Genomic DNA, 15,973 nt, shown 5'->3' on the forward strand with positions numbered 1-15,973 from the left:
AGAAGTCTCTCCCATTCACAGACAGTTTCCAAGTGTCAATGGAATGTCATGCAGGGCCATAGGCACCAAGGGAAGAGAGGCAGCGTGATGCTGCAGCTGCCAAGGGAACAGCTTTTCTGCTGAAACACAGATCTAAGGGTGTTCTGTTGCTTACTTTCATTACCCTAATTCATCTGACATGCAAAGTCAAGGGAACTTCTATGCTTCATCAAAACAACTGCCTTCCTGGAATAAACCCTGCTTTCATGCAACTGACTTACATGAAAAATAGAAATATTTATGAAATTACATGCACATTATCACAAAGCACCTTAAATCAAAATATCTTAGAAATATAAACAGAAATAAGAGCATATCCACTTACTATCTTCTGAAACTTGTCTCTTTGCATGATCAAAAAACTTAGTGTTATTGGAGAACATTCCTCCGCAAGCAGGACATGCTACAACTCTTTCTTGCGTGTGGGTTCTCAAATGATCCCACAATTTATGCTTTCCTTTAAATACCCCTAAACAATCTAAAACAAACAAATGGAAAAATAAGCTGCACATGAGTACTGTACTCCTCCTTATGCAGAAACAGAAAAAGCTATTACATGCTTATGTCTTACTGTTACATTTTTAGAAACACACAAAAAAGCTTCTTCTAGGAAAAAAATAAAAATCAGGGTGGTACTATTACAAACATAACATGACATTTAACCCCGCGAATATCCATACCAAAGCCAGATTATTTGTCAGTAATCAAAATTCTTCAAGACATATTGGCCATGTGTCCCCATTATGAAAACTTCAATTTTGAATCAGCAGAGAGCACGCTGCTATACTTTCCAGCCTCATGCATCACAGTTTTTGACTCCATGTGTATGCTCATACAGTAGAATAGAGATAATATTCATTACTATTCCTGTTGTCCCTTCCCCCATCACAGAACTCCAGGGATCTTCATGGTCTCTGGAGAACCAGGAGAACAAGGTGGGGTAGCGAATACATGTCAACTGTACATCTCCAAGAACTCTGCTTTACTGACCTCTCTTTTTTTTGTCTTCACATTTTCTACCTTTACATATGCATTCACACAGTGGTTAACCGCAAGCAATCAGCTACCCACCAAATAATCTTTGCATATAAATAGTTATGTCCTCAGATCTCTCAAGCTCAGGAACAGTCTGGTACTGTGGACACAGTGCAAGTTTTAACAGCACAAGTAGAAAGCTCTGGTTATTGACGTGTGACACATAAGGGGAAAATCCTTAGGAGGTTAATATATAGGTGTAAATGGAGCTAAAGAACTACTTCCAGGACGAAACTTCAGACAGATGTGAAGGAATAGCCTACACATAAGGAGAAGCAGCCACAAGTCTCATCTACCTAACAATGACAACAGCTACGCAGAAAGCTACCTTTTTAGAAAGGTGAAATAATAGCCTGGACCCAATCAAAAACTCTTAAGAATCAAAAAGGACTAAATTCAAATTCAAGAGGAAGAGGTAGGGAAAGATAAAATATTTTTTTGTGGATGAGAAATGATAAGAGTAATCATGTGAATCAAACTCAACAACAGGTTGGATACCTTTAGGTCTCAGAAATACATAAAATTCATTTAACAAAAAGGATTTGCCTAGTTCATTTAACCAAGTCGGTGCATAGTGAGTTCCATTTCTACTATTCATCGGTACATTCTCTCAAGTTGAACAAGAATGTAATAGCCTTGATAGCAACTCACATCCACTCCAAAGGGTAGAATATTGCCAATTTCCTTGAAACGAATTCTGAACTCCAGATTAACATACTTAGTAAAGGTACAGAACTCTCGGCTCCTTAGTAAAAGACAAAAGAAATCCTGAAACTTCACCTTGCTTATAATGAGGAAACAAGATCATCAGTGTCTCTTTCGCCTCTACTGTGTATAGGGTACTTCTGATCAGGACGGGACACAGAAAAAGCTCCCATCAGAAGCTGGAGGACTGATTATTCTTCTAATGCAACATGAAGATTTCTGAGTCTGTTTAAGCCCCGATTTCAAATGTGATATACAGGACATCAGACTGAATTTCTCTCTTACATCCTTCCTTTGTGAACTCTGCCAGGGCCCTGCGTATACCAACAGCCTCTGGTTGCCCTGCCCAGCCTGTAGTCATCTTTGTCTGCAATCCTCCTCTGCAGTCAATTCCACCACATACACCTAAGAGTTTAGTTGCCTGTGTTTGAGGCCTGCTCTAATATGGTGATGCTGTTCAAGCTTCAGTTGCAGTTCTGTGAAAACAGCTAAGTTGTGAGAAAGAGCAGTGAGAACCCTCATCTGGGGCCTCCACTCGCACACCCTGGTGCTCTCTGGCTTGGGAACTGCAGTTGGCCACCCCATAGGTAGATGGGCTGCACAGGGCCTTGCACCTCACTGGCCATGCCTCTGACTTGCTGTCTGGAAGTCCTGGCTTGACCTCAGACCTGTCTTGTCACAGTGGACTTGGCTGGTGATCACTGGGCTGTGGCTGACCCTGGCTCGCACCACCAGACCTGCTCTGTTCTTGTTCCGGTTCTGTGAGACTGCACCCTGTCAGCGGTCCCTGCCTTCCTAACCGTCACCCTTAACTCCCAGTTTGCCTTCCCTTGCCGAGCAGCCCACTCTTGCTGTGCCCTCACAAATTCAAACCAACTCAGACCACCAGCTAGCGTACTGAAGGTCCCTGGAAAAGACTGATCATTTTCTATCTGTTGTCCCAGTTCCTTGTCAACTGCTTCCTCGCAGGGATGAGGCTTCATTGGCCTGTGCTTGCATGTTAAGTTTGGGGGTGTGAATGAACAGTTGTCTTTCACTGCCTGGACATTATGATTCTGCATGTCACTTCCAAGCGTACACCACTCCCCTGAATGTCAAGATCACAGACTACAACAGACAACAGTAAAACAAACCCAGGACCTTCTGTCTTGAGTCAGGATCAACTACACCTTGGTCTCAAAAGAGGTCATCTCAGTTCCCTACTGATAAACAACCTCCATAATTTCAACAGGCAACTGCTACAGTATTTGAAAATACCGTATTAAAATGGCTTTCCTAACGTACAACTTGTACCTCTCTTTTTACAACTGAAGCTCATTACTTCTCATCCTTTCTAGCACAGACATGGCGAACAGATGATTTCACTGTTCCTAACAGCAGGGCATTTCTTAAATGTATTTGAAGACATACCATTTTCCTTTTCTTCCACATTTCCCTTCTATTTAGACTATACAGTCAGAGGAGTCCCCTCACCTGTCCCCCTGGGCTGTATTTTCTAAAGCTATGATCACATTGATAGATGTGGTTTGTTCCTCTAAGGACTACAGGTTCTACACTATCAGATCACTGGAGTGAGTTCCCCAGCCAAAAAAACCAAAACCCAAAAACCCCCCGTATCTGTCAGCTAGTCTCAAGAGTGAAAAGGAACAAAATGCTGTCAGCTTGCATCCACTGATGGGATTTTGTCATTACTGCAGTGAGTAGCTAACCCAAAAAGTAACTTTAACCCATAAATTGAGAAGACACATATCTGGGGTGGGGGTGTGTCACCAAGAGGATTCCAATCAAACCTGGACTTTATTGACACATTTTACAAGACATAGCCAAATTGACAGGCATAAGCAAGCACAGAATGATCTGTTCCAGGACCAGAGTCCCAGAAATTGTCTCATTATTCTCCAGCAGAAAGTCTTTTCTTCTGGAGAGGTTCTGTTCATACGCTTTGTAGGTCTGAAGCTGAATGGCATGCACATCAAATGACAGTCCATAGTTTAGCCCTTACTCAAACAATCACGGCATCTGCTATGAAAGACCATCAATGGAATGTGGCTTCTACAACATAGCCAAGGGCAGAACATCAGCTTTGAAGCCATGACAGTAATTTTAACACAAGAGGTAGCCAGGAATATAGAGAATGCATTAAAAAAAAAAAAGCTCTTTCTCACCACAGAGTTGAGAAAAACTAGGATGGCAATAAGTGTGCTTCCCTTCATTTGCAGGGAACAGATGAAAGGAAGCAAAGAGTAAGCTCACTGTGAAAGATTATTGTGAGGGAGACATCCCTGATCCTGAGTGGCAGAATGTAAGTGAAAAGTCTGTTTGAATGGTATATGAACTATCAATCACAGGCAGAATTATGAGGAAATTTAACCCTGTTCAGTACTGACAATTCTCAACTTAGACTAATTGGGAGTTGAGGGCATGCAAGCCAATGGGTAATATGAACTATTCTACTTAAATCATGGTGCCTATACAATAGAAATGTTTCTGCAGCTATTTAAGATGAACAAAAAAATTTCTGAAGATCTCTCACAAGTTCCTATGCAATATGTAGCACTAAGTGAATTTTAAGAGAAACATGGCAGTGAAATACCTTTTTAATTATTTTTTTTTTTTAATATGAACTACCTTTCCAGTGACAATAAACAGCTTTCCTCTGTTCTGTAACAGTTTCCTCCTCAGTAGCATAGGCATGAATAGCAACATGTTGATAAAACCACACTGGGTTATTGAAGGTAACCTAAAAACAAAATAGAAGCATGGAGAAGACAAGATGGTTTTGGCAGGAAATCAACTGACAGGAACATAGAATTAAATGTTTTTAGAAACCAAGCAGACACCAGTAAATATTGCAGTAACATTTAATTAACTCACCCCAACACAGAGACAATTACATCCAGTACAAAAATGTAGAACATTCTGCAGTGTCCACCACACAAACCAGGTCCTGAATTTTCACCTACCATCTAAAAATTGAAAAGTCTGTCTAAACTAATTGAGTGAACGCTACTCATTCTCTGGGGCAGGGATGCGTCTGTTAATGTATTTGTGTTGATTTATTTCTTTGGTATATTTTTACCTTCTTCCCTCCCTTCACGTTTACCCACTCCTACTCACGAGGCGGCTATGAGGGCAGCGCAGGTAATTCCAACAGAAATGGGAAGGCTGCACAATGATTAAATTGAATTAGGTGTTACGGACACAGTGCTCCACGAGTCACTACTTATGTGACAAGGGGGACTAAACCTTAATTAGCCTCTGCCTCACTCCACAAAAATCCACACCTGCAGAGTGAAAGTAGACTGCATATTGCACCTTCTTCAAGTAATGTGGAATGTAATTCAATTGCATACTGTCATCAGTTGCAGTTCAACGTATTCCTCTCAGTTCCAAATAATTTAACCCCTTAACCTCTCTGCTGTGCCAGCATAATTTTGTAAGGCTACGCATTGAATTGCGACAAGGAATTGATCTGGCCTTGAATCAAATCCAATCTGGGGAGAGGAAATGGGAAACCAATGAAACTCCTCAGGCTGATGTTGCCACTGCAGATAATGTAGAGTTGATTTAACAGCTTTGTTGGGGTTTTTTTAAAGAAAAAAATATAAATAAAAACCCAAACCCTATTTATTTAGTATTATCTGGTTTTAATCATCCTAATCTTAGTAGAGTGGATTAAACTAAGGTGCTAGGCATTCTGTGTGCAGAACAGAGCACTCACACGAGGAGTTAATGCAGGCAAACTGCTGCATTTTGAATTCATACTCCAATGTATTTCACAATAGCTCCCTCAGGGAGACAAGCCCTTATTTCCTCTGAAGGTCTTGAAACACGATCTGAGAAATCCAAGGTCTTGTGTATATGAAAACCTACAGGCATATTAAGGTGAATCAACTAAAAGTATTGAGCTAGACAGTGATTGAAAACCTCTTCACTTCTTAATCAGAGTAACCATATAGGGGTTAAACCTGTTTAAATTTGTTGGCACCATCTCTTTAAGTGTTTTGCTGGAACTTTCTTGAATATTTCTTTATATGTAAATAGGAGAGAAGTTTTTGGGGCTGTTGCTTGAGTCAGAAGCTTTACCTTTGAGGAAACTGAACTTGACACAGTAGGAGGCACCACAAGAGTCAGAGGAAGCTGTATGGGTGATTTTCAAAGAGAATTATATTCCTAACTGTGGGAACATATTTGCAGGAGGATGGGAAAGGTAAGCAGTTTTCCCTGCCCTCAAAGTTCTCCTCTTTCACAGTGTGCCCTACCCCACCTCCTGGGTCTAGTCTAGCCTGCCTACTAAGTTGGGAAACATTCTTTTAATTAATAAAATTCAGAACATAGTTTGAACTTGAAAAAACATGTATAAAAAGATTTAGCAAAATGCGGTGGACTAAAGGATTCCATCAGCCAAAACTGCCCACTTAAATAAATGAAAAAAAGAACATGAAATCAATTAATGGGAATATTTTTCTTCCATTTTTTAAGCATGTTTTTCAAAAGACTGTGCTTACTGACAGATGCAGCAAAATCAAATTCTGAGGGCTTTGAAGTTTTTCTGAACCTCTTCATTTTTAAAATAAATAGACCAATCACAGCTGTATGCAAGACTGATTGGTATGTATGAAAAAGCATTAATAATAAAAAAAGAACTACTGTAAGAAATATGATTCCTATAAGCTATGAGACATAATGGCAGTAAGATTTGTTTGTAACAATAGTTTGCAATCAAACTATGCAAACAATCCAAAAGTTATCATAAATAACATTCTGTATTATATGTTTAGGCTTACAGCTTTAAAGATAAGAGAAAGGAGTACTTCCACACTTAATCCACTAGTAAATAAAAGCTTTTATTTACAGAGATGTAGTTTCTCACAGATTGACTCAACAACAGAATTACTTTTCTCTACAACCTTCACTCTCAGTTTTTTTATGTCATTTCTTATGTCATGTAAAGAAAAATTAAGGAAAAGAGAGGTATCAAAGCATTATATGAGTATAGATATTCTAAACTCAGAGCCAAATGGATATTTCTAGACATTCTGTCCAGTAATAACATATGGATGAGGAGGCACTCACCTTTTATATATGCTAGGGCACAAACAATCTGTAAGCTGAAATGTTAAGAGGAAACTGGAAATAACTTTAGATCTCGTAAGAAGAAGGTTAGCAAAGCATGAGCTATTACCAACATCAGAAAACAAAAGTAATTTCACTCCATCACTGCAGTATATTTACTCAAACATCACACTGATTCTAATTCAACAATGTGATGCACAGGAGGGATGCAATACCTATGTAAAGCACCACCAGTCTGACATGCCCTCGCATGGAAATATTGTCACTCTCATTAGTGTTTGTTTATAACCTCAGAAAGCATAGTTTATGACATAAATTAATTTTATCACAACTTTGATATGAAAAAGTCATAGATAATAGAGAACTAGGATTTAAGGATGATAACCCATGAATCACTGAAAAGCCTAGAGAGACATAAGGAAAGAAGGATCAACGGCCTTTGAAAAACATTAAAGTTTTTTTGTTTTGGTTTGTGGTTCAACATTACTAAACCTACATCAGATTTGCACATACAAAGTTTGCAAAATTGTTTAGTTTTACAATTTTTCTGATTTCCACAGTACAACTCATTTCGGTTGTTTCTTCTTTGCCAATATTTTATTTGCTTTCAGTCATACCACTTAACTCAAAAGGAAACAAAAAACACTCATACATGAAAAAAGTCAAGGTAGATCAGATAGACAATTTTCCTGCACTACTTCTTTCTCTAAAAACTATCTTGCTCAACAGTTACACAAAAGAAGATGGTAAGAAAATGTCATCTGCAAGGCATCACACTTGTGAATGCAAAGGTAATGATCACTAGCCATAAGTAACAGCTGAGGTTCTGAGGCCAACAGTGACAGAGAAAGTGCTTCCCTATGTCATTATCAATACAAAGCCACTTTTCATCAGGAATGAACACTTTCAGGAAGCATAAAAAATGTATATAGGCAGCACTATTTATGTTCACATTGTCAAAATAAAGACAGCAACTGCTAATCATCTTGGTTTACTTGACAGAGAAAGTGCACAGTCAAAACCGAATAGATACTGATTTTATTTAATACAGGACACCAAAGAGTGGTCCAGATACAAACCATTTTACGTTTAAACCAATCTTGGCCACATTTGAACATTAGACTTATATGAACAGCCTGTTGCAAATGTCTGATTCCTGTCCCAGTAAAAAAAAAAAAAAAAAAACAGCAAAAAACAACCAAACCAAAAAACCACCAACACAAAACATTTCCAACTGACCAAGGAAGCATCTGATATTCTCTTGCCTTTCTTCAGACAAACAATAAACACTGTGGACCTGTCTACAAATTACCAAGTTAATTAATTTATCATTAAACTGGGTATATTAAAATTTTGAATATATGTGCTTCAAACACGAGAGGTTGTATCTTTGTCAAAAAGATCATTTTAGTCACCACAAAGAGAAAGAAAATTTGAATTTGAGGTTGCAGATGCTACACAAATATGTTGTTTACGTTTTTGTGAATGCTACCATAATAATTATCATGTATTACTTACAAAGATAGTGGGAAACACTATTCAGAGGTAGGACTAAACAAAAATTCCCACTAGTGAGTCAAATCCAAAGAATGCTAAGGTAAAGTTAGGAAAGGGAAAAAAATAGCAACATCACAATGTACTTCACTTACATCACAATTCTCCCAGTGGCAAACAAACTCCTCTGAGGTCTTTGGTAACCTATGTCTGTTCTGCAGACACGCTGGCAAATCGTGGCGCAACGCTCGTAACTGAGAGCCTATGAATTTCAGTTTGGTGTGGTAACTGTGAAAATTGACATGTGTTATCAGCTCTCTGGCATCTTTCGCCCCAAATTCACAACTTCTCCAGCAACACCAGTACTGCTCTAAACACAAGAAAGAAGTAACATTTTACAGAACACCACATGAAATCTGCACCTGTGTGCCACAATAATGAGAATGCCAACAGTAATTACACGTGTAATAACTTCACAATCTGCAAATAACATTAGCAGAGAAGCTGGTAATTGCTATCTACTGATACTGCACTAGATAAAATTTGCAAATCTCAGCGGCAAACAGATTTTCCACTGTCTCACAACTGCAGCAATACTAGAGTGCTTTGTACCTTAAAACACAACTTCTTGCAGAAAGGCGCTTCATAGGTTCAATAGGAAAATTTTGTAAAAATAAGTATTTTCTTAGGTATATACTATGACACTCTTCAGCTTAGGTCACAGAGACATTGTTAATGTTGGTCCAATTCTACTTTTTTCACCTTTAATTAAAACTCATTCACCTTTAATTAAAATGTCTACACCTGTAATTACACTTGATTACAGTGTTAAGAATAAAGAGCAGGATACACAAGAGCCAAAATAGTTATATTAAAAAGTCTAGTATATTATTGCTATGACATCCACAGGGACTGCCTATAATTTTCTGCAGAATCAGATTTTTTTAATTTTCTTTTAAGTACATTTAATACTATTTAAAAGATGTAAAATGCACTACTCGTCATAAAATAACACCAGTGTATGTATCCAAATAAGGCAAATACTGTCCAAACACTAGAAGTGTCCATTTTTCTATACATAGAAGCCCTACTTTAAACTTCGACTTCTTAAGCAGCAGGCCAGTTCCCTGAAAGGGAAGACCTCTGCTTTTCAAAAACAGTTTGCTAAAATCTGGTTTAGAGAATTGCACCTGCTGAGGCCCTAATCTTAGAAAAAATCCTCAGCAGAAGTTCTAATGACATGACAACTTTCCATTTTAGTAATAGCCATGAACACAAAAATCCAGCACAATCAGATATGAAAAAAACAGGACAATCAAATACGAAGCAAAAAGCTCTTGTCTATGGGCTTCATACAGCTGGGCCTTAGAAAAGCTATGAACATCTGTGGTGCAGGCAAACTGAAGTCAGTATTAATTTCTAGGCTAGGAATAATCTTCCAAACTGCAATGTAATCTGTGTGACAGATGAGACGTAAATGACCTGCTGTTTCCAAGGGGTGCTGTAGGTACTCTTCCAAGTGTTCCGCAATATGATTACAAAATTCCTCCATGCATTTCCCAACAAAGCAGCATTCTTTCCATTCACATGGTAATAGCAATTCAGTGTTCTTAAATTTGCTTCCAGGGGCCATTGCCTAAAATTTTTAAAAGTACCGAGAAGTTTTAGTTATCATATTACGATTCCTGTAAATTTCTTTTGTAAAAATAGCAGTTAAGATTACAGGCTCCTAGATAACATTAACATTTCATTTTGTTCTGTTTTTTTGTTTGTGTTTTTTTTTAATTGGATACATTTTCTTTTTTTATTATTGGATACATTATTTTAAGAATGTAAGGCCATATTTGCAACCATTTACACCTTGCCAGATGTAACATTTTCATTACAACCATACAGTAAGAGTCCTATGATCACCATCCCAAACATCTGCTGAGGATGCCTTCATTGTAATTCAGTTCCATGGCAGTACTGTAAAGCCTCTTTGCACACAGAAAGCCAAAGTAACCATTACCAAGAGTGCAATTCTACAGTCACTTTACCCTGACATCAGCGTGGGCTCCCGCTGAACAGGGCTGGTTCCATCTGCCCCTTCTTGTTCTTCTTAAGATCCAGTTATGGAATTGGCACAGCCAGCCACTAAACTGATGAGAAAACTGATCCAACTGAAAGCTAATTCTTGAGGGGAATGATAGCCAGACAGCTAAATCACTTTTCTGCTCAACTGGATGCACATTTGCATCAGTATAAAGGAAGCAACAGGAATATACACCAAGTTGAAATAGTTCCACTGTTTTTTTCATGACTCTGAACAGATCCGACAATAGCAAACTTTATTAAAAACTACTGGCACATTCTCAGTGGTTTTCCATGCCCCTCCTCTTCCCTCTGTTACTAGCTTCAAAGATCTGCCAGTTCAGCTCAGAGGCCCACTCCCTCCTTGCATTATTCCCAGCAACCTGGATGAGTTTTAAGGGTTTAACTAGCCTCCAAGCAGATCAGCTGATGGATCTCAGTCAGCAGCAGACTTTGGAAGGAGGATGGTAACAAGCAGCTGGGAGGAGGTTCTTCATTTACTCATCAACATATACAGATCTGGAAGACAAGCTCTGTCCAACAGCCTAAAGCATCAGTACAAAAAGTCTTACTGTGTCTTCCCTGATGCTTCTATTGATTAAAAGAAGTCAGGCACTGACATAATACTGGGTTAAAAAAAAAAATAGCGTGCAAGCGGAAAAGCATGCAGGAGTCAGTGTGCCAACTCAACGGTGTTAAGCAGATGCTGTCAACATAACTGGCGGTATCTTTGTACTTCCTGCTACTAAAAATACCAATCTGGAAGCCTTCCCCTACCAGCTCGTTAATTACCAGAGAGCTCCTGAGAGAACTGATCATCTTAAGTTGTAAGTGGGACTCTTCTCACATCGTAACCGTTTAATCTAAACTGCTACAACCAACCCCCCGCCTGACTGACCTGAAGCAGGCTATGCTGGCATCCCTGGAGACAGGCTGAAACATAAAATGACTACCACTTATACTACTACATATTAAATAATCCATTGTCAAGTACTTTATTAAAGTTATTCCAGACACTGTATTAATACTACTGGAACAACATATTTCAAGTTATAATTATTCTAATTCACCAGCGCCGGTATCCGCAACATCCTAACAAGCTGACTAGGCAAGAGGCAAAAACCACCAGAGGAAAAACCCTGGGAGTGACCTTAAAATCCTCCCGTCCACAACGACACGGACCCTAAGCGTCTCCCCCTTTCCCCCGCTGTCTCCACACCCCACCTCAGCCGCCCCAAGCCCCCCCATTGTCTCTACATCCCGCCTCAGCGCCCCCCCCCCCCCCCCCGCACTGTCTCTACGCTCCACCTCAGCCGCCCTTACCTGCTTACGGCGAGGGGCGAGCGGGAAAGCCAGCCCTGCCCGGTCGGAGAGGCTCTCCACAGGCCTGACCAACGGCACTAACCGCCCTGGGGGAGCGTGTGTGTGTGTGTGGGGGGGGTTATGGGGGACGGGGGGAGGGGAGACGCTGCAGAGCGAGGCAGGTAAGAACACACACCTGCGCCGGCCGCAGAAGCCGAACCCAACGGGGGAGCGGGTTGGGCTCTCCCCTCACAGAGAAGAGGAAACGGTCGAGCTTGGGTCGCCGCCATCCTTCTCCTCCGAGCAAAAGCGGAGCGGTGCCCGGGCCAGACTTTTGGCGCCTCTTAGACCCGTTGCCGAGCGCCGCTTTTCCACGGCATATCCCCTTTCGCGGGTGGAACCGTGGGTTGCCCCGTGGTGATGAAGGCCGTGGTTTTACCTGAGGCCAGAGTCAGCGCGGGGGCAGCCCCAGAGGTTTCCTTCCCTGTTTTCAAACTCTTCCCCGTTGTTTCCCAGATGGTGCCCAGAGCTGGGCCGGGGCAGGGCCGCACACATTGTCCGGTGCAGGCGGCTGCGCATAGAGGTGTGTAGGCAGGAGGGGGACATGCACCTTCGCTGGGCTCGATTTATTTTGCTTCCTTTGCGGTGCCGGCTAACGAGGCCCTGCAGCTCACGGAGTCCCCCAGTTTCAGAGGGCCTCGACACTGAAAAGGGGCACGTCTCGCAGGACCCCAGGGAGAGCCGTCAGGCTGCGGTGCAGGCCCCCATTTTTGGTGCTGGAGCCGAGGCTGAGCTGCCAGCTCAGGAGGAGGAATGGGGGAGCTGCAGGTGGTAGGCGCATGTCCAGAGGAGAAGTGAAGCAGGCAATGGGCTGCAAAGGCGTTTAGGGTGGTTAAAACACATCTTCCTCTGACTGCTGTTGTAGCTACCATGGAACAATCCAATTCACCACTGTCTACTCTCTAATTCTTCCATTTATAGTGCTGTTGGTTTAGACTAAACCCCACCATTTTCACTATCCTTCACAACAAACACAGGCACCTTTACAGGTCAGAGTGAGTTAGCTGGCATTGCATTAGCACTTCCATTGAGAGCTGGAAGTCTTTGTAGCCAAGTGTAGATGACACATGTTCAGTTACTGCTTCCAGACTCTGATAAGCGTCCTGTGCAGCCAGAATTTGTGATTTCTTGCAAGCATTAATTGATTACAGCAAGTTCTTGCTCTACTTGAATTACTTCTTAAACCACTCTTCATTTTGATAAAACACTTCATTTCTAGACACTTTTAAGTCAGTAACCTCAGAAATACTGGCTATACTGTGAGAAGACAAAGTAAATTGAGAAGAAAATGTGTATGCTGTATAATTACAATGACAGCTACCCTTTTACTAACTAGAAATGCTCTCAGGGCGACTGGATTACTTTAAAACAACAGCAGTAAACAGAGCACTCTTTTCCAAGACTTTTCTGCCAGGAACACTTCATATCTCTATTCAACCCACTTTCTTAAATAATCACACAAGTATATCATGCCTGGAGGAAAACTTAGTGCATGTTGGGATTTGCATGTATTTCGTGGGAAAAAAAAAGTAGTGGAAAAGGGAGGAGAGTGAATGAGAAGTAGGTGCATTTGCCTTCAGGACAAAGTTTCTCATTTTTCTCTTTGATTGTGCAATCTAAGCTCTTCCCTTTTGCATTTTTAAAAATGGTGCTTTGTCACTGATTCCACTGTCTCTTCAGCAAAAATCTTCTGTTTGCATCAGCATGGACTTTACAGGAGGGCAATAAATCAACTATTCTTTACTTTTTAAGACACACTCCCAAGAAGAACCCACTCCTGCCCAAATACCCCCAACCTATTTATGCATATCTACTTTGAAAGCCAATCCTGAATTCTATATAACTAGGGCCCTTGGGCACAGGTGCCATCTGTATGTCAGACAAAGGTCTTTATTCCTTTGAAAGCTCATACTAGGGCCTTAGCACAGCCATGGCTGTGGAGAGAAGGGAAGAGCTGCTCACGCATGCAGCTATTTTATTTTTTTTTTAACCTACCCACAACACAGCCAGTGCAACAGATTGAGAAGCATTTTTTTTTATCGCTGTCTCCTTGGCACAGCAACACACTGGGGTTAAAGCTTCCCCATCCTTTCCTTTAATGAGCTGATTTGATTTTGTTGGTTTGGTTTTTGATTGTAAAACACGCCTCTTTATTCCAGTGTCACCCCCTCAATGACACTCCTGTGCCGAACTTGCATGAGATATCACGTATACAACAGAGCACGTCTGTTCTGTGCGTGAGAAAGGACAGTCACTCTTGAGAGAATGCTGCCCACAACCTTGCTTTTGCTCTTCCCAGAAGTGGTGAAATGTGAACCTGCTCCGTTCTCTTATCATTTGAGCATCTTACCCTTTCGTTTCTGCATGTTGCTGCATATAACACACCGAGCGTGTTTTACCTTTGAATTTAATTTATGGTAAACTGAACACACACTAACGCTTTCTCAAGTAACAGAATACAAGTTCTGCTAGGAAAAAAGCACCTAAGTGCAATAATCACTAACATTCAGTTAACAGCACTGCATCCACCACAACTTACCATACCGTTCGTAACAGCAGGCTAAGTATGTGTCCTCCCAGCTTTTTTTTTTTTCAGCTGCCCTTCCAACTTACTTCATTGCCTCCCAGCTCTCAGGTCCCTTTCTTTCCAGCTTTGAATCTGTTTCTTGAAGTTCACTACATGTGAGAGGTACGAGTCTCAGAGCCACTCACATTCCTGTGAGCTCTGTGGAAACAGCCAGCTGTGTTAGGAAGAGATACTGAAGTGAGCACGTGGCTCGAGAGGGAGGCTGGCAGAACACAGCTGGTATTTCCTCTCAACAGAACCCAGCGCATCAGTCCCTACACAAGTAGTTCTGGCAAACGAGCCAGAGCATGTGCCATCTCCTTCCTTGAGCTAGCATCATGGCAAGAACCTCACACTCACGTGGGGAGAAGAGTGGAAATCTGTAGAAAATTGGCATCATTAGTGTCTCCTAATTTCAACTCCTCACTCTGCCATTACTACACTTTTTTTTGTAGCCATTTCAATTTTCATTACATTTACTGAACACCTTAAAAACCTTTTAGAACCAAAATCTGTAAGTAAACAGAAAAATAAGGGAAAGCACTCGACTGACAGCAAAAAGACATTAGAACTTAAAAACTTTGCTTCAGATTAAATAAATCCCCAAACTCAGTAATTTTAATTGCTTTTGACATGGCTAACAGCCATTGCAACTAATAACCAGCTTTTCAAAAGTGTTAGCATCTAACTAGGCACTCTAACTGGTCAGAACAGCTCATGGATAAGGCAGAAAGAGAGTATCGTCACGACAAACGTTGATGAAATCCTGACCCTAGGGGCAAGACTGAAGTCTCCTGGACAAGTCTCACCTTCCCTGCCACACTCAAAGTGTGCCCTCTCTGCCCCTCTCAGCTCAGCTGTTGGGAATTTAAGTTTAGCAACAGTGAGCTTGGACTCTCAGGAAAACTGATCCAATGTGTTGGCCATCGTTAGCTGTACTGCGGGGGCTTGTGATACTGAATTCCTGTCTGAACCGACCTATGTGCTTTGTAGCTGGCAGCAGTGCACGGGCACAACAGCACTTTAGCACCCAGGAGCGAAAATAAATCCTTTCTCAAAGCATTTCAGGGCAAGAAACATCTTTTCCAACCATGGCTACACTGTCTGGGTGAATTACCTCTGGCTTTTTACAGTGTTCCAATATTTTTAATCAAGAAAATGGAATGGCTTCTTGCCATACACAGCACAAATATCATAGTAGCATCTCCGTACTGAAGAAGAGTTCATGACAAACAGGATAGAAACAGTTCTTTTCTTTCTCCTGTTGCCAACATGACACTTTGGGTTTGCTGTAAGGCAAAAGCCCTTACATGAAAACAAACCTTGGTAACTGATCTGACAGATGCCAGCCACTTGGCTGCAGCATGTCTCCAAAACTGCTCCAAGCAGAGCTTTGCTCTGCACCATGGTGTCGATCAGCAGCATCCTCCTCCAATATGTTTCCTTCTCCTTTTACACCAGAAGAGGCCAACACGCAACCACCGCAAAAAAGGCATGCCAAAAATACAAAGGGTTAAAGATTTTTCCAACAGGTATGCCTATCTCAATAATAAATGTAAGGCCAAAAGTAATTAGGAGGAGTGACATTATTATTACTTTAAACAGCACTGAGGAAATCTCATT

The 15,973-nt window shown here is 41.1% G+C and overlaps 1 long non-coding RNA gene across 1 annotated transcript; it reads right to left on the reverse strand.

The window, feature by feature from the left end:
- Positions 1 to 395: 395 nt before the first annotated feature.
- LOC142600119 (uncharacterized) lies at positions 396 to 14,619 on the reverse strand. The gene is made up of 5 exons (XR_012833572.1): positions 14,324 to 14,619; positions 9,832 to 9,985; positions 8,505 to 8,719; positions 4,408 to 4,519; positions 396 to 517 (listed from the first exon to the last, which is right to left on the reverse strand). It is a non-coding gene; the product is annotated as an uncharacterized LOC142600119 (long non-coding RNA).
- Between the last annotated feature and the right edge of the window lie 1,354 nt (positions 14,620 to 15,973).

This window comes from Balearica regulorum, chromosome 1 (genome assembly GCF_011004875.1).
Source record: "Balearica regulorum gibbericeps isolate bBalReg1 chromosome 1, bBalReg1.pri, whole genome shotgun sequence".
Taxonomy (NCBI): Eukaryota; Metazoa; Chordata; class Aves; order Gruiformes; family Gruidae; genus Balearica; species Balearica regulorum.